The sequence below is a fragment of the Brachyistius frenatus genome, unplaced genomic scaffold (genome assembly GCF_029030835.1).
Source record: "Brachyistius frenatus isolate BFR_SWC_R1_liver_20210118 unplaced genomic scaffold, ASM2903083v1 Contig_28, whole genome shotgun sequence".
NCBI classification, from domain to species: domain Eukaryota; kingdom Metazoa; phylum Chordata; class Actinopteri; family Embiotocidae; genus Brachyistius; species Brachyistius frenatus.
In genome coordinates this window covers 1,844,778-1,868,189 of record NW_027210627.1, presented here as the reverse complement: position 1 = coordinate 1,868,189, position 23,412 = coordinate 1,844,778, and the positions used below count along the sequence as shown (strand labels likewise).

The 23,412-nt window shown below is 39.9% G+C and overlaps 1 protein-coding gene across 5 annotated transcripts in view; it reads left to right on the top strand.

Moving 5' to 3' along the window:
- gulp1a (GULP PTB domain containing engulfment adaptor 1a) overlaps nucleotides 1–23,412 on the top strand; it is an 83,703-nt gene that overhangs the window by 26,295 nt on the left and 33,996 nt on the right. For 4 of the 5 annotated variants that reach the window (XM_069698838.1, XM_069698839.1, XM_069698840.1 and 1 more), the window contains one exon: nucleotides 8,220–8,305. The gene's annotated coding sequence lies outside the window, so the exon portion shown is untranslated. Of the gene's footprint in view, nucleotides 1–8,219; nucleotides 8,306–23,290; nucleotides 23,379–23,412 lie in introns of those variants that run through there. The other variant, XM_069698841.1, reaches the window with a different exon arrangement.

Sequence of the window (23,412 nt, the reverse complement as noted above, 5' to 3'; positions counted from 1 at the left end):
TCGGTTTGTGAGACATGGTGAGACAGTGACGAATGGAAACAAGATCAGTTCAGCTTTTGAGTGTAAAGCTCAGCTGGGGGTCTCTGTTGTCTTTCGAACGCCTGAAACCACATGAGAAATCAGTGGTATTCCTCTCCACACTCGGAGGTGCAGATGTTTACTGTGCTCCATTAGCCCGGCCCAGCAGAGCCGGAAATGTAGAGCGCTTCTATATTTATTCCAAAATCGAGGAGGTGTGCTCGGTAACGTTTTATCAATAATACAAACCCCTCTTGTTGCGTTTGCTTGTCTTGCTGTTTGCACACTGGAGAAGCTGATTAACTTGTCTTTGCGTGGAAATACCGTTCAACCAAGCCTCACTGAGGTTGACATGGAATATCAGTTAATGTTTTAACTGGGTCAGGTTGCGCATTAAAGCTGCTGTAGGTTTCTTCTGAAGCACACCAAACAGGATTGCAGTCGGCTTTTGCTGCACTAGAATTCTCTTCAGTGTGTGTGCGTGCATACGTACGTGCGCATGTGCGTCTGTGGCTCATAAGCTTTCGAGTCTTCAGAGATGCAGCATATGATTTAATAATAAACAATGTTTTCATCTCTTACATATTCCGCAGCTTTTCAATGGATTTACTCGCACCTTATTTTATTCATTAGATCCTCAACTCAATTTCCGCCTCCGAGGTTCTTTATGCCCTGAAAGACGCCTGCCGCTCCGCTCTCACCACGGCGATGGAAAACCCCCCCAAAAAACAGGCTTTTCTTTTCTTCGCCTTCCTTTCTTTACTCAATTACTTAATTCAAACAAATACCATATTCAACAAAGATCATTTCAAACCACAAATCGGCGATAGGAACAAATGGCAGTGAACATGCAGTGTGTTTCTTGCGCATGAATGCGGACCCCCATATGAGACACAGGTTCATGTCACCCATAAATGCATGTATACACCCACGGACAACTGGGCGCACAGATGCCGACCACGTCTATACTCGCACCTTATTTTATTCATTAGATCCTCAACTCAATTTCCGTCTCCGAGGTTCTTTATGCCCTGAAAGACGCCTGCCGCTCCGCTCTCACCACGGCGATGGAAAAAAACAACAAAAAAAACAGGCTTTTCTTTTCTTCGCCTTCCTTTCTTTACTCAATTACTTAATTCAAACAAATACCATATTCAACAAAGATCATTTCAAACCACAAATCGGCGATAGGAACAAATGGCAGTGAACATGTAGTGTGTAGTGTGTTTCTTGCGCATGAATGCAGACCCCCATATGAGACACAGGTTCATGTCACCCATAAATGCATGTATACACCCACGGACAACTGGGCGCACAGATGCCGACCACGTCTATAGTACATGCTTGCTGTATTCCTGAGTACTGCTGATCACACGCCTGTCTGCATATGAAGGTCATAAAGGTGTTCATTTAGTACGGGAGCGGTTCATATCACATGACGGAGTCTACTCTTTTGTCATAGAAATGCAGTGCACCTCATATCAAATCTTGTAGAATGCTGTCCCTATAATGGCACATTTAGTAGCTGTCAGTCATAACGGATGATCTTCATCAGCGGGGGAGGAATTTCCTTTTATCAGCGATAGCCACAGCTGGAGGTCGTGTTTTTTCGGGTTCTCCGCCCATCCGTGAACACGATATCTCACAAACGCCCAAAGGGTAATTTGGTCAAAATTGTCAAAAACATTCACTTGATACCAAGAATAAACTGATTACATTTTGAGGGTCAAAGGAAAAGGTCACTGTGACCCCGATTCGACACATTCACATGATACCTCAGAAACACCTGGATGGAATTTCTTCAAATGTGGCGCAATCACTCACTTGGCCCTGAAGGATAAACTGATTAGAGTTTGGTGGACAAAGGTCAAAGTTCAAAGTCACTGTGACCTCACGTTCCCCCTCATCTGTCCGTCCCATTCTTGTGAATGCAATATTTAGAATTTGTCACAAACATTCGCGTTAACTCGGCAATAAACTGTTCAGATTTTGAAGGTCAAAAGTCAAGGTCACTTTGAGTTCAATATCTATATGGTTTTGGACAGATGTACATATAAACTACTACTTGAGTGGTTAGCAGAGGCAAACAACAGCTACGCGGTAATTCTGTTGTTATTTTTCCCGGAGCACTTCAAAGTCTTCAAAAGCTACTGTTTTGGTTGTTGCACAAGAATCCTCATACATTTTAGTTTGTTTGAAGAAAATAAACTTCCAGCAGTTACCGTCATTCGTGTTCTCGGCTCATAATACAGTCAAACTGGGGATTGTGTGATGACTTCTGTCGCTTGTTCTCCTGGTTGCCATCGTACAGCTGCATCCAGTAGGTGCAACTTGTCCCTATATCTCGGCAATAAAACTGGTAAATAAAACCTTGTCATGGCCAAAATGAATGATGGCCCAATTTAATAAAAAATACGATGGATGTTTGGGGAAATAAATCTGTCATCGAGCCGTCCAGTTTTAAAATCAAAATGATTGTTGGGCGGAAGTCTCTGCACATGGTGGCCACATATTTCACGGTGGTGTTATTTAAAGCACATGCACATAATTTTCTCTCATTGTCATTTAATGCTGTGGGAGCACTAATGTACCATGAAGGGCGAGCTATTCAGAAAGCCCACGAGTCTCAAAGTCTGTGCTTGGCTTTTCACAAAAAAAGCTGATGCATTTTGACTGTCTGTCGTCTCCGAGTATGTCGGCGCGCTGCAGGTTTTAATGTGTTCATGCCAGCTTGTACCTTTCGTACAAAAAAGGAAAAAAAAAAAAGAAAAGCACACCCTGACATCTGCCCGTTCTGCCCCTCGGGAAGTAAGATGGGCCAGAGCCAGTCCGGTGCTGTCTGTATGTTCCCTGTCTCTTATCTACCACTTCCAGCATGTAAGGTGCTGGATCTGTGCTCCCTGCCAGCATGATGGTGTTTTTGCTATCAGAAAGCGACTCAAAGGGAAGAAGAGGGTTCAAGACCTTTAAGAAAACATTATTATTTTCAACAGGATTATTACGTGGTAGCACGATGGACAGTGCTGCCCACCGTGACCTTAACCATTAAAACACACACACCCTCCACATCTACTTTATACACTGATTTATTTTGGTCGAAGGCCCGACTACTACCGGGGCCTGGAGCAACGCAAAGAACATTTTATTATAGATTTTTTTTTTTTTGGACTCTGGTCGATGTGATATACTCTTTTTGAATTTACTACATTAGTGCTATACACGAGGTGGTGTGCTTTATCGTCATTTTTGGCGCGACAGTGATTCGGTCCGCAAGCATCATATTGTGGAACAATTCACTCTGAAAACATACAACTTTTTGTTAGTGCGATTACCGTTTCCATGGCAATACACCGGGTATGACTAAGAGCTGGAAAACGATCACTCGTGTCAGTCGACTTTTGTGTAATGTACGCAATGTTTACTACTCCGGGAAGCAGGCCGACCCCTAGCAACGACCCTAGCGACAGAGGATTTCTAGTCCGTTTTTCTTTCTTTCTAGATATTGTTTCTCAAAGTGAATCACACAAAACTGCTTCGCGAGCTCAGTCTTTTTGTAACTAAGATATCCGCTGAAAAAAGATGTCAATGGACTTATGAAGTTTTTAAGATTTTAGCATCTTGTTGTTAAAACCAACCCGGTCAAGCCGGCCGCCGCTCGGATTTTAAGTGTGCGATTATTCGGGGTGTTACGGTACGGGTGCTCGGAGCAACAAAAGAGCACCAAAAGAGACCTGGTTTCACTAATTGGGTCACATTTAACCGGCCTATAACAAGTAAAAACAACATTATATCATTATATTGTATATTCTATGAAATATAATTCTAATTATATATTCCCACTGAGAAAGCGGAGTGATATCTCTAGTGACGAGCAGGATGTGCTTTTATGCTGATTTGAGCACGTTCCAAATGTGCAGTTGACCAATCAGATCTCCGTGTCGGAACTACTTGTTGTATAACTATTGATATCCTCTTGTTGGATTATAATCCCATTTTTCTGCAACAAATATCTCTTTGGTTTCTTTTTTGAATTGTAGTGACAAATACAAAGAAGGTCGCCATAGCAATCCAAAGAGTATGTGCCTTGTTATTTTATTCTTTTGAGGAGCTTTTTGTTGTCCTAGAAACGTCGCGCTGGGTTCATGTTTTGGGTCTGTAAAACCCTTTGAGTCATAATTAATATTGGACCGTACAAGTAAACTTGACATGACTTGAAATTTCAGATCAAGGCTTTTTTTTTCACCGAGTTTGTTTTTGGAGTCAACTTTCTGCCTCGCTGTCAAAATTGGCCTAAGAGGATTAATCCGGTAGACCTCCCCTCCCTCACATGAAGTAACCCACCCCTGACCTCAGGGCTTCAAGCCCCTCGTTGTCAGTGTGAATTACTGTTTTGGGGTGATTTGATTTCTGCTAATGAGGAGGAACAGGGTAAAACAATTTCATCTGAAGGAGTGCTGTGATCCTCTTCCATTTTCATTTAATTTTCTATCACGAACTCATTTCAGTTGGCAACGCATAGACTGAAGCCTGTCGTTGTTGTGATGAATGTTGAACGAAGGTTGATTGCCTGGATATCAGATATCGGTTTAGATATTCACCTCCATGCAAATACACCACTTTTAATTCAAGTAATGGAACAGTCAACAGAAATCCAGTATATTTCACAGTATAAGGCACCAAATAACACCTGTTTCCTTAATAAGATTCAGCTCTCTGGTATGTAAAACCTCATTTCTGAATCATAAACTCGTCGCTCGAGGGGAGATAGGAATGACAGTTTTTTTCTTCTTTTTTTTTTCTTCTCAATTCTCCTCTATTATTCAGTATGATGTATGCCGTGGGATGCGAAAAGGCAGCCACTTCTAACAGTGAGAGAAACGCTGAAGGAAACCCATTTTGCATTATCCCTCAGCTGGGGATGGATAGGAGAAATTTGATTGTCACCTTTGTTTTGGCTCCGATGGAAATGACAATATGGAGATGGAAAACGATTTGATTTTGAGAGATGATTCTGTCTTCGGATATGATAAAAGTACATTCAATAAAAAAAATTAAAAAAAATCTTGATTATAAATTACAACGGGTTATTTCATGGCACTTAACATATTAAAGTCCTAACAGCAGAACGTTATAACATCATACAGAGAAACCCAACAATTCCCACATAAGCTAGGAGGGAGAAACTCCTGTTTAAGGGAGAAAAACCTCCAACAGAGGGAAGGAAAAACTCCCTCTTAACAGGAAGAAACCTCCGACAGAACCAGGCTCAGAGGTGGGCGGCCATCTGCCTCGACCGGTTGGGGTGAGAGGAGAGCAGAGAGAGAAAAGGGCAGCATAGAGGTGTAAAACATGAGCTGCTGGTGGGGGCGACAATTACAGAGCAGAGACGTGCAGCTCAATGGCCGAGAAACCTGTAAGAGAAAGAACACAAACTATGCGAGTGTGGGAACTGAATGGAGAGGCAACAGACAATAAGCAAAAACTATGGGAGAGAAAAAGCATGAAGTTGATGAGATGTAATGGTGTGAGATAGGAGTTATAGAGAGTGAAAGAGTGAAGAAGCTCAGTGCATCACGAGGTTCCCCCAGCAGCCTCGGCCAAGAACAGCAGAACTGCAGGATGGTTCAGGGCCACCTGAGCAGCCCTAAGCTTTACCAAAAAGGAAAGTTTTAAATCTAACCTTAAATCTAGATGGTTTCTGCGCTTTGAATCCAAACTGGGAGCTGGTTCAACAGGAGAGGAGCCTGAAAACTGAAGCTCTGCCTCCCATTCTACTTTTGGAAACTCTGGGAACCACAAGTAGACCAGAGTTCTGAGAGCAAAGTGCTCTGTGAGGATGATGTGGTTCAATAAGATCTGTCAGGATGATGTGGTTCTATAAGATCTCTGTGAGGATGATGTGGTTCTATAAGATCTCTGTCAGGATGATGTGGTTCTATAAGATCTGTCAGGATGATGTGGTTCTATAAGATCTCTGTCAGGATGATGTGGTTCTATAAGATCTCTGTCAGGATGATGTGGTTCTATAAGATCTCTGTCAGGATGATGTGGTTCTATAAGATCTCTGTGAGGATGATGTGGTTCTATAAGATCTGTCAGGATGATGTGGTTCTATAAGATCTGTCAGGATGATGTGGTTCTATAAGATCTGTCAGGATGATGTGGTTCTATAAGATCTCTGTCAGGATGATGTGGTTCTATAAGATCTCTGTCAGGATGATGTGGTTCTATAAGATCTCTGTCAGGATGATGTGGTTCTATAAGATCTCTGTGAGGATGATGTGGTTCTATAGGATATCTGATCACGATGGAGCCTGGTCATGCAGAGCTTTGTAAGTCAGCAGGAGAATTTTTAATTCTATTATTGATTTAACAGGAAGCCAGTGAAGAGAAGCTAAAACAGGAGAAATGCGATCTCTCTTGCTAAATCCCGTCAGTACTCTTGCTGCAGCATTTTGGATCAGCTGCAGGGTTTATAATGAGTAATTTGGACATCCTAACAACAAGGAATTACAATAATCCAGCCTGGAAGTAATACATGCATGATTTAGCTTTTCTGCATCACACTGAGCCTTGTGGAACTCCATAGCTAACTCTTCATTGTCTGGAAGACTCATTGAAATCGATCTAAAAAGTAGGATTTAAACCAGTGTTATGCAGTTCCCTTTATCCTCGTAACATTTTCCAATCAGACATGCAGTCTTTTAGTTGTGGATTAAACGGAGAACGCACATTCCCTTTCCGTTTTCACACATTGGCCTTATCTCAGCAGTTGTTGGACAAATGCAACATCTCAGGATAAAGTTTTTTTGTTTGTTTCTAGATCCAGTTGTCTGATTTATTTTGCTGATGTATTTGAGTTTTAACGGTGCCAGGACCATAAACTTGCAAGGCTAAACAATACATATTATGAACTCTAAATGTGTTGTCAGTAACCAGCAATGCCTCGTATGCTCGTTTTCAATATCACATAACTTCTATGAGCAGCTCCAGTCGTCTTATTATGTACAAAATCTCACACAGAAGTCACCCAGCTCAAATTAATGCAACACCTTCCACACTCTGCGCCCTTACATCTATCTCTGAATGTCATTTCCCCCTAAATTCTTCAGTCACTTTCATGATAACTATACAATTCTGCAGGGTGACACATAATAGAAAACGTTGGCGCTCATATATCAAGTGTGCAGACAGCCCACTTTAATCTGGAGTGTGTCCCCTATTAAAATACTAATTTGAACTCTGACATAATCGGCTATCATGCTGAAAAAGGCCAAAATACAGTGTCCGTTTAGGAAGAATCACCTCAATTCTACTGTAGAGTGAAATCAGGACCTACTGGGAAGAAACTGAAGAGGCTCGAGGTTTTGTTGGAGACAAAACAAACATGGCTTTCTAATGAATGTGCTCAGCTGTTTTATGGCTTTTGATTTCAGATTTGCCAAAGAAGGACATTATTGATTATTTTTTTTCTTATTCTTCAACGATGCACTTTTGATAGTGATTGATCAATGTGTTTGTTTAGCTTTCTTCAAACCATCAATAAACAATGACGGCTCACAAATCTCCCACACAGCTGTCACTGGGCTATAAATTGAAGAGATTTATATGAGCAATTATGTGAACAAAAATGCTTTATAGTGTTGGATATCATGCAAAGCTCATGTTGCTTGAATAGGAACATTTTTCCTGAGTGAAAAAGAGCTGAGTCGGCACCTCCGTCATCAAGCACACACTAACGTAATAACTATAGTTGAATATATTCACTAATTACATGTGTTTTGTATTTATTCCATTTATTTAGGTTTTTTATTACTCTGTCCTTTGCGCTTTGTGATACTGTATCTTATGTTGCCTCCATAAATGTAGGCTTAAACTTCATCCACTCATCAATTCTGAGAGGTTGACATAATTCAGTGGAAGAAATGGTGTATTCCCAATAAAACAGTGATTGCAACAGCGAACCTGTTTATTTCTTTAATTCCAAAGATGAATTTTCTTACAGTGAAGGAAATTACTAAATTTAGAGCGATAAATAACTTTTTTTTTTGATTATTTTTTTTATGGCTTAATGTACTTATTGTAAGTCGCTTTGGATAAAAGCGTCAGCTAAATTAAATGGAATGGAATCACATCAGATGTTCGACTCGCAGCGGGGTTTGCTCCATCCTTAAGTATTTCTCTTCTCTTTCTGCCTACAGAAGATGCAGCGCTCATGAGCATCCATCAGCGCGTAGATGAGTGAGGCACAACAGCCAAACCTGAACATCCACAGTCCGCAGTAACCGTAAGTCTCTTTCCCAGCGTATCTTCCCGGCTGTCTGCGAGTTTATAATTATATATCATTATCATTGTATAGCTGCACAGCCTGTTTCAAATCCCCCTCCCACCTCAGCCAACATCCTGCACATGCTTATTGTTCTGAACAGAGACTGTAACTATGTGACTGTGGGAGTAAAAGACAGCAAGCACATGTTAGCGATCACACACACGGAGCTCAGACACATAATTCAGCTGCGTATATTCTTGTCAGGGTTACTTTGCTTTGTGATGAACGTAGACGGGAGCGAGGTGACATTATGATGCCACGCTGTTTATCTTCTCAGGGAACCTATTGATGCTTAGCTCTGACATTCCTACATTCTACTTTTAACAGCATCTTTCAAATTCATACAATACTGGTAAATATCACAGCATAAAATCCACTTTTATGCTCTTGTCCATATACCCTAGCAGTTTCCAGTGTGTTTTTTATTTATTTATTTTTTAAATTTTTAGCATTAAACCCTTCCATGCACGCCCCCACACATACAATGTCACATGGGATTTGCAGTATGCTGTATGACCTATTATCAACAGTAGGCAATCAAAAATGAGCCACCTGTTTTATATTCCTGTGCAGATTTGCAGATGAATATGTGAATTCAAATAAACGCACAATACAAATGAAGTATTCTAGTTCATAAACCGGTGTGTTTAAAAGTAAAATTCATTAAGTGTTTTCGTTTTCAAGGAAGGAACAGGAAGTTTCCAAAGCAGTCAGCCAAGCAGCTTTCAATGTCACCCCAGGTTTGATCAGCTCAGACTGTTGCGGGACGAGATGTGTTCGCATTTCTTTGAGCTCTAATACTGTGACAAATCTGTCCGTGACTTGCTCTGACCGTCACTGTTCCCGACTGCCGCTCGTCTGGAGAACAAGCCCGCCACTGTGAGCTGTCATTACCAGCTTTAGTAGCGTTAGAAGTCGTTAGAGTTTCAGTATTTATTGTGCCTGGATGAGAGTTATGTTTAAGTGTGGCGATATGTACATTAAAACCACTGACAGGTGAAGCACTAACAGCAATAAATCCTCATTTCATACAGATCATAATGTTCAGTTGTTATTCAGTCTGATTGAGGGAGGTTTTGATTTATTTTTATGGTCACTTTGGAAGATATAATTTGTGCTATACTAAGAAGTGTTCCTAATTTTTTGCCCTTACCATTTAAATTAATTGAGTTGAGAAAATATTAGGAACACTTCTCGGTATGACAGTTTGACAGCACCACAAATTTCAATCTCCAAAATGACTGTTAAAATCTATCAACACAGCTTTGAATCAGATTGAACAAACAACATACCATTATATAATCCTTCAAATGTATTGCTGGGCTGTTGTATTATATTATGTTGTATTATACTATATGCTTCACCTGTCAGTGCCTTCAATATTATGGCTGATCGGTGTGTATAACATGCTTATGTATTTGCGATCACATTGAGAGGTGTGTGCAATTGTAAATTGTAATAATTTGATTGAATTGATGGACAATTGTCTGTTTTATAACAGTCTGGCATTATTTTCACTGAAGATCAAAGATTAGATTAGTAAGTAGGCACTGAAAAAATATCAAAATCACATTACACTGAGCCTTTTACAACCAATCTCCCTCCCTCTTTGTAACCCTGTTCAAAGTGGTTTACTTTAGTCAGTGGCTTTATTTCAGAGGCAGGACGGAGAGGGATCAAGAGAGAGAAAAAGGGGATCGTGCTTTAAATTTGGCAGTGTTGGAGAAAAAGTGATTAAAATTTTTCTTTTCTCTTATGGGATCGACTTCACACGAACGTTGTGCCTCTTTAGCAGCACCTTGTTTTCCATTTAAAAGAGGACAGTTTGTGCTGTTACAGGAAATCTTTTATCCTTCAGGTCCCATTTAAGCCTCTGCAGACCTTTTATATTGAGTGCCTTGTCTTCTTACTAGTGCATTTCGAGTGTCTGTGCAAGTCTACATGCCCTGAAAACTCCTTTTGATAATAAAATAAAGGCTTGCCTGGCTCTCCAATGTAGTCAGTACATTTTAAAAACAGTTGCTGACAGTAAAATATGGCCTTGTATAAATGACTTTGGCCAGATTTTATGTTGTAGCCGGGGGATGTCTTATCATGCAGAAACAGGGGTGGAGATTAGAAGTAAATTATTGAGGTAGATTTGGACCATAAATGGGCCACTCAAAGGCTTCTTCAAGATTTATGAGTGTGTCACACCCGTTAAAGAAGCATTTTAATTCTTTATAAAACGTTTACGCGGCCCTGAAATGCACGGAATTGCACAGTATTGGCTTCACTCCTCCTACAGAGATTTATTTATTTCACAAATGAACTTGTTTACTACTTAAAATTTGACTTTATTTAAATAGTCCTGGCTGAGTGTAAAAATGGTGGAAATCTATCAATCAATCAGTCAAACTTTATTTATATAGCACTTTCATACATTTTGGTGCAGTTCAAAGTGCTTTACAGATGATTGACATTCCAATAATAACACAGAGTTGTAGACCAGAAAAATAAAATCCATTTGAGAACAAATAAATAAAAAAGACAATTAAATACAAATGGAAAAATCAAAATAAGACGATTTAAAAAACACTTTGAGACCAAAACAAAAGTAGAAAATAAATTAGAAGCTAAAATGACAATAAGAGTGTTATAATAGAGGGTGATGAGAACTAGAAACTAAAAATGAGTATAAAAACTAGGACAGTGCATTGAAAAGTTTCAGTTAATCAGAACACAGGATAAAACACGAGATAGGACAGGTGAGAGGAATTAAAAATATCTAAAAGCTAAAAAGATGCTGAAAGGTATGGAAGTGTGGAGGAAATAGATAAATAAAAGCAAATAGATTAAAAAAAATACTTTTAAAAGTAAGCAGAATAAAATGAAGATATGTGTAAAAGCCTAGCGAGGTTAAAGAGGAAAAATATTTTTGCCAGTTTGCCTGGATTTTCAGAAGGCAGTGGTCGTTGCTGACTTGGATGCAGCATAAGCATTGATTCATCATTTCTTAAGATGAAGGCCCTTGAAGGATCTGTACGGTCTTTATCCAAACACGTTGGAGAAGCTGCCACGGCCCTTTCAGATATGCTGTGCTTGGTCAGCTGTTTCCTTTCCCCAGGAATTCACATTCACACTCCGGTCAGGAACCAGGCTTCTCCATCTGGGCTCAAAACTCCAGAATCTGCTCTCAAATTTAAGGACCAGTCTTACATGCAAAATCAGTAATGCACTGTTTTATCAAGGGAAATTCTCTGATATTGACTGCTGGCATAAAAGTCAACGCACTGTTGACTGTTTTTGAAGCTCCAAATAAAGTTAAAAAAGAGCCTTATTTACACACTCATGTATAAAAGAACAAGTGTAGTCTGGGTTGCCAGACATGGTCAGTGAGCACATTTTTTGGTTTCTGCAACAGCATCAAATCTGGTTGCATAAATGGGGCGACAAGCCTTTTGGGAAAGCTGCACTCGAGTCCCGTGCCCAGCTGGAGTTTTCCAAGAAATAGCGTTTGTATTTAAAACAAAATTTTTTTTTTAATACGTTATAAAGACAATGAGGCTACGTCCCATTTGGACATTTTCTCAGATTTAAAAAAATGCATGCCATAAACATTATAGCTGCAATAATAGTATGCTGGTGAATGCATTATTGAAAATGTCAGGAAATAGTTTCAGATTACTGCAATTGCCAAGTTAGATTAAGGTTTGGCTTTAAAGTCAGGATTCTACTTATTCGCCTGGGAATTCATTAGAAGAGGAAACTACACCACTGAAAGAAGCTTTATTACAGTAACGCAGTAATGGGATTTCTCTTTGTGAAGCCATCGCCAAGGCTTTTTTTTTTTTTTTTTTTTTACTTCTTTAACGTTAGTGAGTTATCTTAATTAGGTTCGGTGGCAGATTTTCTGGGCTCTTTTTCAAGGCTGGGGACATTTTATTTTTTCACAATGCAGACATTTCTGTGCTCATTTTAAGCTGCAAACATGATCAGGACTGTTCAGATTGCAGCTCCATACTGCTATAAACTTTAATGGCCTCATAGTCTCAAAGGGTAAGGTCTTATAATTTCGGTTTCAGGTCCTGCTGGCACTATTATCAGTGTTACTGCACAATTTCCAGCAGTTCTTTGCAGTTATTCTCAGAAATATAAACAATGTAAAAAAATATGAAATATTTGAAAATGCACTTAACAGAGTTGTGCAAGTCAAAACATTGCAGGAAAGTATAGATACTTTTTCCTTTTTACAAAGTTTAGTAATCAATGGAAAAAAAAATGCTTGTTTTGGTTAATATTTAATGGTAAATAGATTAGAGTGCACCAATCCAATTAGTTCCCTGGACATGTATCAATAAACAGATGTCCGATCTGGAATTTGATTCTTCTTGATCAAAGCTACAGCAACTGAAATTTACACCACCATGCTTTCTACCTGATCTATAAACATGTTCTTCCTTTTAAATGCTTTCCAAACTAGCAGTCACGTTTCTATACAACATGCAACAGCAACGACATCTTGAAAGAACCATAATTGCAACTGGGTTATCTTTTTCTATCAAAAAAAAAAAAACGAGGAAGCGTTTCTTCATTAAATCCCAAATATGTAACTTTGACTTACTGAACGTTGGTCAACCTGCCACTGGCCGACGAGCTCAGTCGATATATTTCTCCTCTTCCCCTATCTGTGTTAGCGTTTTCAAAATCCCCATGGCAACGGTAAACAAAGACGGCAACCTCCACGTGCAGAAAAAGGAACGTTTTAACCGACCTGCTTGGTTCTTGTAAGTCATTAATCGGGATTTAGCCACGGACTCTGAATGTGAAACTCTGGCCTTCGGTGTGAGAAAGAAGCTTTGTACACCTGCCATCAACCCCAACCACCACCTGCCAACACTGATGCAGTTCACAAATATGGCACTTCAAAACAAAAGCTTTCCTTTGATAGTGATCCAGTGATTATGTAATAGTTGTTTAGGAATGTAATTTCTATGGTTGGTCCTTGATTAACAAAAACATGAAACGGCAACAGACATCAATGGGGGTCGTGATCAAGGTAATATTACATATTTATGTGCAACATAAATATTGTTATTTTCCTTTTCTGGGATACACTCTCTCTCTCTCTCTCTCTCTCTCTCTCTCTCTCTCTATATATATATATATATATGTGTATATATGTGTGTGTGTGTGTGTGTATATGTGTGTATATATATATATATATATATATATATATATATATATATATATATATATATATATATACACATATACACATGTATATTTATATATATATATATATATATATATATATATTTAAACACACACACAGGGTAAGCAGCATATTGTTAGTCAGAAAACCTGCTTCCAGTTCAGACACGCGCTGTGTTCATGTTTTTACTGCTCAGTTCTTAAACATATTTTCATGGCATGGTTTTACATGAACTTGTGTCTGAGACCATTACTTTGAACAGGCAGGGAATAAATCCAGCTGCTACCATTTGGTAGACATCGTACACATCGAGCCTGTGGCGCAGTTGCTGCAGTGCATGTTTGTAATAAGTACCATAAAACTGAGTGATGACTAAGCACATGAAAAGAAAGTAAGTCTACCATCAGTTCTTCTACAGACATCCCAAAGGGATAAACATGTCAGAGTCAGAACAGACAGGAACGCATTTCTTTTGCACCAGTCAAATGATATTTTACCCTCCCCCCCTCCCTACAATCTGCAGAAGCGTCTTAAGGAATCATGTAAAGTGCTGCTCTTTGAAATTTTTGCAGACTTGCGTCACATAACCTGGAGAGATCAATCATATAACAAAGAATATCACGGGAAACGCAGTTGCAAATATTGTAGGCAAAAGTGTGACACAGTGACACACTTGTGCTTAAAGTGATTTGATCTGCAAACAGCATCCATACATGTCACAACAGTTTTTTCTCATGAGACACCACAGGCTTGTCTCGCCCATTATGTTTTGACTTTTGAAGTCTTAAGCTGAAGGGCCACGAGTTGTATCAAATAAGACAGCATGAAAATAAAAATGTCTTTCACATTCAGTGACCACAACTGTCTCACGACTAACAGAAAGTTTAGTTTCACTAGAATTGTTTTTACTGCTCCAGTTTTCTTCCCTCTGTAACTTTCCATCGTTAAAAAAAACAACGTGTTTTTCCATCATGATGTGGAAGAATGTTTTTCCATCTCGTATCCAAACCTTTTGACTTAGTGCATTAATGTTTGTAGAGCATGTTACGGGTCTGAATTTTATAATTCTGCACCTGCGTTTTGAGTTATTTACTTTAAATATAGTAATTTAATTACGATTCATGAAATGGTAATGAGGCACTAATTCTCCAGCATATTTTAATTCCCGTCATCCACGTTTGACTTTTATCCTCAACATTCTCTCTGTTTTCTCACCCTGCAAGCAGAACTAAATCGAGCTTCACACTCGAATCAAGCTTTGATTGAGATGAGCAATCGCACACAGACTGAGAGACAAATGTCATCAAACTTCAAAAACCCTCACCGTCAACAAAGCTGATGAGCAGTGCATTTTTAGCTGTCATCATTGAGGTTCTGATTATTATTTTTGCCCTGCACATCCAACTCCAAACTCCCTTCACCTGATGACAAAGCAAGTCATCGATTGTTGATCTGAGGATGGAGTGTCTGCTCGGGGATTTACTCTCAAATGACTGCATTGCTGTGATGGATATACTGGCTTTACATGACAGAGTTTACACTGGACCTCCTCTTTGTTTATTTCTTAATGGCTCTCAGAATTTCTGGTACGACGCTTCCGTTTGTACCGTAGCAGCTAATTTCACAGCGCCGCACTCGTTTTCCTTTTGTTCTGTAAAGCTGTTATTGAATTGCCAAAAAGCCTCGAGGTGCACTACTGCCACCTTCTGGCCGTAATAACACATTACTACCAGATTCCTGTAACATCACGGGAAATAAGGCAAGACAATTGTCGCATAAATTATGAAAGTTTTTATTTTCTACGATTTGAAAATTAAAAAAAAAAACTTGCCCTCCTTTATTAAAATACACAATTTACACCATTATATGTGAAGTTTATGAGTGTATTTATATGCAAGTATGTGTCTAGGGGAGTTATGCTTTATATAAAGTACTGTGAGACCAAATTTGTACCTTGCCTGCAGCTGTCCGTCCACCCAACCTTGTTTTTTGAGTAAAATCTTAAGTGGTCTGATTTTGACTAACCCCGGAAGGACAAAGCAACTTTGAACTTTGCATCAGCGTTTAAAAGATAAGCTAATCGGCTTAAAAAGGAGTGGGAGGAGGTCCAAATCTGGATCTCAGACATTGTCTTGGTCCTGATTTGCCTTGAGAGCTTGATACCATCTGATGGTTGAGTGGTGGAGTTATCTTGGTACACTTGTGACGTGTCCGATGTAATGTAACTGATGTTTACTGTTAGTCATTGAAATGAGTACAGGAATCATTTATAGCTAATTAGCATTTGGCTGAGTTTCCCCCCCCAAAAAATAAAAATGAAACTCTTAAATGCTAAATGTGCTACAACATTGATAGTGTGTGTGTGTGATACACAGTTGTAGTGGGTTTCTCTGAAAACAAAACATCCCAAACTATTGATGGATGGAAAGTTGAAGACTGTATCCGAGCAGATCCGTTAGCCTGTGAGATAATTTCAGTGTTTTATTTGAGCTGTCGGTTGTAACGGCGCATTAATGCCTCGTAGATAAACAGTTATATAGACTCAGCCAGCGAGCCCCGACTGCAGAGGCCTTGAAGTATCTGATATGCCTGCAGGTTTCTGTTGTATTGACTTAGGTGACATGTGGGAGGATTTGTATAAAAAAAAAAAAGGATTTGAATTCACGTTTCCCTGATGTATGTGGTGGATTAAAATTCCAAGACTAACACGACACTGATGTTCTCTGACTAAAAAAAAAGATGTTCGTGCTCAGCTTTGTAAGACATTTTTCCAACCAAAGCCAAAATAAATCTGGACACTCCTGAAATGTTTTCCAAGGCTGTGGTAAACTTTACAGTAAGAACAAACTTAACTGTTTGTGTTGTTTTTACGTGAGGCCAGAAACACACAAATATTAATAGGAGTCTTACGTCTATACAGCATTTCATTTCATGTGAATTTATATCCATAGTTATAAAGATTTGCGTTGAATAACAATAGGTACTCATAATGTAGCCTACATGATTCATACACACTCACTGAGGACTTGATTAGCAACACCTGTACAGTCGAATGCAATCTAATGCAATAGCTCCGCCATCAATTCTATTTCTATGAAGCTTATACGTTTTCCATTTTTGTTGGCTCTGTATGAAAAGTGATTGTTCTACTTGACGTTTATTGTGGCGGTATTTGTCGTGATTGCGTCGTTGCTTTCCCCTGCTCCGTGTACATTACTGACCTCCTCTCCATTCTTGCGCAACAGGAGAAAGTCTCAACTTTTTGATCGCATCTTGTATGTTTGAAGAACTATTGGATTGGGTTGGATTGCATTGCAAAGCTGTCCTGAATAAAGTTCTTGCTGAGTGTACATTTACTAGTTATGTTTATATCATTGGTTTAAAAAAAAAAAAAAAAGACAAATGCAGTTCATCTAGACAGTTAGTCAACAGTCGCAATTAATCTTCCTGGAGAACATATTGTTGCACAGGTTTATCTGTTTTAAATTGCACGTCTCTGTGACCTGTGATGCAGAATATAATCCGCTTCACAATTCCCAAATTTAGTGCTGTTGGATCTAATTGTGCCTTTTATGACCCAGGAGGAGATCTAGTCTCCTACCAAATTTATGCAGCAGAACTGAGGATGCTTTCACTGTTGGTACTCCAGGCTGCCCATACTAACAGGAGTCCAAGGTTTGGTAACTGCGAACGCTGTACTGTATGCTAATCTGTGCCTGAGTCTGTTCGAAAGAGGCGGACTCGGGTCCCTATCAGCATATTTGGAAACAATACACATCGGGGGGGGGGGGGGTTAAAGCTATTCCATCCTGCTGTCGAGGATGTAACATCAACATCACTTGACTGTCTGTCGAGACAGGCTTTCAAAGCTAGAAGAACGGGCTTCTCTGCACCGCCTGTCTCCCCACAACATCAGCATAAGCGGGCAGACCTCAACGCTGTTATCCACTTCCTGACATTACAAATGAGGTTTGAAGACAGGCACATAGTGAGATGGCATTACTGTTGTCTTTTCCTGGTTTTAAGGCTGCATTACAGTAAAGTGTTGTCATTTTCTGAACTTACCAAAGTGTTCCAGCTGGTCTGTTACTTGCCTTTACCCACTTCGCCATTACAACCTCATTACTGAGGATTATTTATCAAAAATGTAATCATCTAAATATTTTTGTGAAAGCACCAGTAGTCATTCCTACGAAATCGTTGCAATATTGATATTTGGTCAAAAAAAAAAAAAAAAAAAAATATTGTGATATTTGATTTAGTCCATCTCGCCCAGCTCTGGGCAACAAAAACAGAAGTAACATGCTCCATTTTAATGTTTGCTGTAGGAACTGCATCAGTTGGATTTCCCTGTGTGGATGATGATGAGAAAACAAGGAGTATTCTGGTGTGGGACATTAATCTGATATGAACGCTGGTCAGCGGGGGGAGTTGTGAGGTCGAAAACCTGGGCGGTACAGATTAATCATGCCTGATGTGGAAGTACCCAAACGGTGAATTAAGAAACCAGTTGAACGAAAAACAAATAATTTATTCGTATCAACTGTCGAGCATAACGGCAGACACGGTGTGACCTTTTGAGCAATCGAGAGCAAGCGTGTAGCTCTGCAGTACAAGAGGAATATTAGCAGCAGACACCCTCCTGCTTTCACCTTGCACCTCATGATATTGCATTGCCTGTCTCTTTTAATTAGCTTCCCTGTGTAGAATCAGCACAAAAAAAAGAAAAAAGGCCAGTTAATGACCTATTGAGTTTTCCTGCGTACAGTTCGGAGGCAAATGGATGCGTTTCTTTTTTAGAAATGAATGTTAATGCACTTTGAGGCTTGTTCATTGCCTACAAACAATTACCTGCTGAAGACGGAGTTCACGATTGGCTGAGAACACATGCTGTCACAAACGCACTGTATTGTTAGAACACGTTCATTCCAAGCCAAACTCACGTCTGTTGCGTAAGATCGTCCTCTCTGACCTCACAACCACACACCATTTTGAAAAATAACCTTTTGGCCGCTAAATATAACATTTCTAAGATCCGGCTTAATTGAATATTGTGGTATTGATTGGGGTCACTGAAGTAACAACTCTGAGCCTAATGCATTGCAGAAACTTTTTATTGACTTTTTATTTTACAAACTGTTGGTTGGAAGTCTGGCATGGTTGTCATGAAATCGATAAACACATAGGAAAATATTTTAGAGCTGAAATGATTAGTTGACAAAATGATTTGATAATTGATTCATCGCACATTTCATTTTTCAGCCAAAAACACTTCCCAATTTCCGACTCCTCAGTCGTGAGGATTGAGGTTTTCTCATGTGTTGCTGCATATTTCCAGGTTTTTGGGCTTTACACAGCTGGCAGCTGAGATGCGTAACTCTAAATAATGAATGTAATTTACTTTCAGAGAGCTGAGACGGGGAGGGGCAGGCGGGGTAATTATTTTACAGTAGATTGCACTTACAATATGTTCCCGTTATGGGGGCCCATCGGAATATGGAAGAATAGAATACGAAACATGTAATGCTGCTTTTGACTTGAATGATAATACTCTGGCTTTTGTAAATATGCCTCTTCTATACAGCAGATATAAACATATTAGTTACCCTTATGCCCTCTATTGGCCCATATTTTGGCCCATAAACTGACTAAAGCATCATTGTTTACATTTTGACACTATTTATCATAGTCATTTCTTACCCAACTGTAGTCCCGCACTTTGATCCACATACTGTAACAATTGTGTGGACTATCATGACATTTTGTACATTCACATACTGTGTTTAAATTTTGCATACTTTCGTTAGTACACTTACTTGTGTGATACGTTTCATTTTGACGGGGTGGAGTTGTTTCAAATCGAACACCTCAATTTGAATGTATCACTCAAACATACCTGCCGGCTTTGTTGGCTCATTTTAAACAGTATTGTAGTACTTAGTAAAAATCAAAAACTTTTGTGTGGATCTGTAAAACTTGCACAGATAGTTGTGTGATGTTTCGCAAAGGCTGCAGGTTCCTTGGTTTGAACTAAACAGTGTACCTATTAATAATAAGCAAATTATTGCGCATGTTAGTATAAGGTGATTGGCATTTTTTGTCAACATAAATAGAGCCTCACCCAGCCAATAGGATGATTGTTGTTCAATTTTTTTGTTTGTTCATTCTGCACCTGATTGGCAGTTTCTGCCTTTTATATTTGAATGTGAAAATGCTCCAGGAGGATTTAATATCGAGCTTTGTTGCAACATTTCAGCAGGGATTATGATTCTAATGCTCCCAAGTCTGGTTTCTTAAGACTTAAGGTCGAACTCAAAATGATTTTGACCAATTACAACATCATTGTTTTTATTTCCGAGTCTAACCTAATTTTCTTCCTCCTGTATTTTGCTTCAAGTCAAGAGCAGGTTGGATATAAATCACTTCAGCTCAACATCCTGAGTGGCGGACAGAAATGATTGCATTCACTCTTGGCCGTAGTCATCCACATTTTTTGGTGCAGGGGACGATGCAGAGACGTGCACCGGTCATGCCAGCTGAAAATACACCCCTGGTATCACACATTAATACTTTGCTTTACTGCTTAGAGGGAACGCAAATCATGTGGAGGCTGCAAATCTCAATGGAAATCCACCGAGAAGCTTCTCATTGAGATGCACATTCCTGCTTCTCCACCCACTCCCACAAACACACTCACGCTCGCAATCCCAGGCGAGGATTGAAATAATTGGAGTCTGAACTTGTATGAATCTGTAACGCAGCACTAGATACTGCAAACATTGGTAGCAGAATGAAGATACTTTTTTGCAGTGCATTGTTTTATTTATTGCGTGCTGTATTGTCCAAATGGATTGTTTGTCCTTGTGTTTTTTTTCTACTGAACACGAGACAAGGGGGGAAAAAAAAGATACGATGCTGCAGCCGAGTTACTTAACAAAGTCTGAAAATATGACTCTAGGATTGTTTTGAACTGTTGACCGAGATGCATTTGAGTTGTTTGTGTCTGTCATGCTCCTTTGCTGCTGTCTTGAACGGTCACGTTTCATCAAAATGACACGCATTTCTCGGACATTTTATTTGTCTCGTAAATCGACGCAATCTGCAAGAGACGACTAAGCTTTTACTGGATTTACAGAGACAAATATTCTCAACAAAATCTTGATGCTCCAGAAACGTTTTGTTAGGGTAACAATCCGATCAGTCACACAGTTTATCTCACTCTCAATTTCAGAAACTTAACATCCTTGCAATTTATGATATTGATATTTATCAAATGGGCTTTTATCTATAAGACACACTCAGAATAATAATTAAAAAAAAAAATCCTGAACAGTTCAAGACTTACTTTCAAGTACAATTACAGGTTCATTCTCACGCCACTTGTCAATTTTTAGATCTGCATCCTTGTTAAATTTCTCACCTGCAGAGGTCAGTTTTCTATATGATATAGTGCCACCAAATTATGGAATGGCTTTTCCTGCACTGTATCAAATTTGTGCAAAATAAAAAGAAAGAGGGGGGGGGGAGATGTGGAAATTTCAAATTCAATTCAATTTGTCCACTTACATCTGCATAATGAGCCTTTTTCCTGTCCTTTTATTTTTTTTACCCCACTTTATCTGTACCTAAAAGGGCCCCACTTTCCCGGAAAATGTCTGGGCCAGCCACTTCCCTTACCCCTCCACAGCTGTTCATACAAGAGGCAAACATGAAATGATTCAGGGCAGAGCGAAGAAAAACCCAAAGAAAAATAAAGTGTCAACAGAACAGCTCAAACCCGGAGACCCTCCCTGTTTTTAAACGCTCTCTCAGGCAGAAAACCAAAAAGTCTGGCGGCCAGCAAAAACACACCACCACTCAAGGCTGGATCTCAAACCAGACCTTTTCAAAATAAAAGAACAAACAATGTCCTCTTTTCCTTTGAAGGACCTTTGTAAATTGGCTGGCAAGTGGTGGTGACCTTTTGTGTTTTTGAAGGTGCTTTGTAAAAATCTGGATTACTTCCCCAAACACTTCAGAGCTAATCTTCTTCTTACTTGCTGCGGTCCACATCAAGAAAACCAGTTCTTTGAAGCTCATGTTCAAGAAACACAGCACACTTGGAGCGCATTTTATTCACATCAGCATTCAGTGTTTCCCCGAGGCACTCAGCCTTGGCGGGGCAGTACGGGTCGTCACCGCTACTCGTCGGGCTCTGCAGCTCTGGTTAGGACTGCCAGCTCGATGCTAACATCAGCATCCTTACCACTTTGAGTAGATCGATGTCGGGTGCGTTTTAAGAATTCTGATATTCTGGTCTGGTTCTCAGCAGCTTGAGTTCGAGGTTTCTCCTTTTGATAGCTTAATTTGAGCCTTTTACTGCGCCTTTTCTAGAGTCACGTAAGCTGTTATCAACTGCAGTAACGGTCACCGGTCTACCTTCTGCACTGCAGTGCTGCACAGCCTTCATGAAACGCAGACACGCAGCGGAGCAGAGAAACAGACAAATTAGCGCGCTAACAGAAAAATGCACAAAGGACTCTCACACTGAGCTGAAATAAAATGGGTGCACAGGAACTAAGTAAATAAATAGTAGCTACTGGACGTAACTGCAGTTCTACGAGTATGTTTTTTTTCTTTCAGGGAGGGCGGGGGTTCCCGTTGGCGCGGGGGCCCGCCCTCCCAAGACAATGGTAGGGGAAACACTGATTATTAATACAGACATGAATTAATGTACGTCTAAAGTAGGCTCATTATTTTAAGATGAATTTATTCATTGTTGGGGAAACCTGCCGAAGCCCAGTATCTAAAATTACGCTTGAACGCTTGACCACTGACAGCGCCAACATTTTAGTGAAGTTTTTTTTTTTTTACATGAACTTCAATTCCATCCTATCTGGATCAAATTTCACCTTTACCCCTAGTTTGTTTATCCGCCTTTCTTTGTTTAAAATGTGGTTCGTTGCCCTTCCTTAAGTGTTTGCATGTTTGCACTTCATTGAGATGCATGCAAGTTGGTGAAGGAGACACGCAAACCACAGTTTCCCTGATTAAACCCCTGGGACAGAACATTAGCATGAGGTTGTAGATGTCGAGATTGAAACAAAAAAAAGATGTCCACAAGCCGAGTAACAGGGCTACAGTTTGAGGTGTTTGTCAGTTCCTGTTTCATCCTTTTTGTCCTGCCCCGGTGCCCTCTGGTCTTCACCTTCTGGCAGTTCATCTCTACGTGATAAAAAGGACGTCCGGGTGTCAAGATTTTTAAAGTGGTGTGACACGGCTTCCGCTGCCAGCATGCACACTTCGAGCCCCTCAATGTTTCTGGAGTGCAGTGGTAGAAGAAGAAAGGGTATTATTAAGTTTACACAGGGGAGGCTTTTAGCACTTTAAGTCGGAGGAGTATTGTGACTCCTGCTTTATAATGTTTTGGCCATACTCTGCTGCCTTGATCGATGCTAAAACGTTGACCTAAGGCCGTTGCCAGTGCACATAGTGTGATGATGAATCATGCACTGCGGCAAAAGGGTCAGACTGCAACCTCTGGCACGATGGCTTTTATAGGTCATCTCCGGTATGCCTCGATGCATCGTGGTGAAATAGTTCATGTTGAAAAAATGGGGGTCTCTTTTTTTTTTTTTCGCCCATGCAAAACTCCTTTTGGCCAAACTGTGGGCGGAGGAAGTTGGGTTTGAATGTCAAGTATCTTGTGTCAAGGCAAAAAGCTTCTTGTTGAGCTCGCAAACCCCATCATCTCTCCTTACTGCAGTCCTCAGTGTACCACCATCTGGCCCACAGCTGAAAACTATTAAGACCCGCTGGAACTTCCTCTCCACTATTCCACTCCAGTTTGAAGGCAAAGTAAGTCGCTTTTATCTCAGCTCTGTTGTTTGCA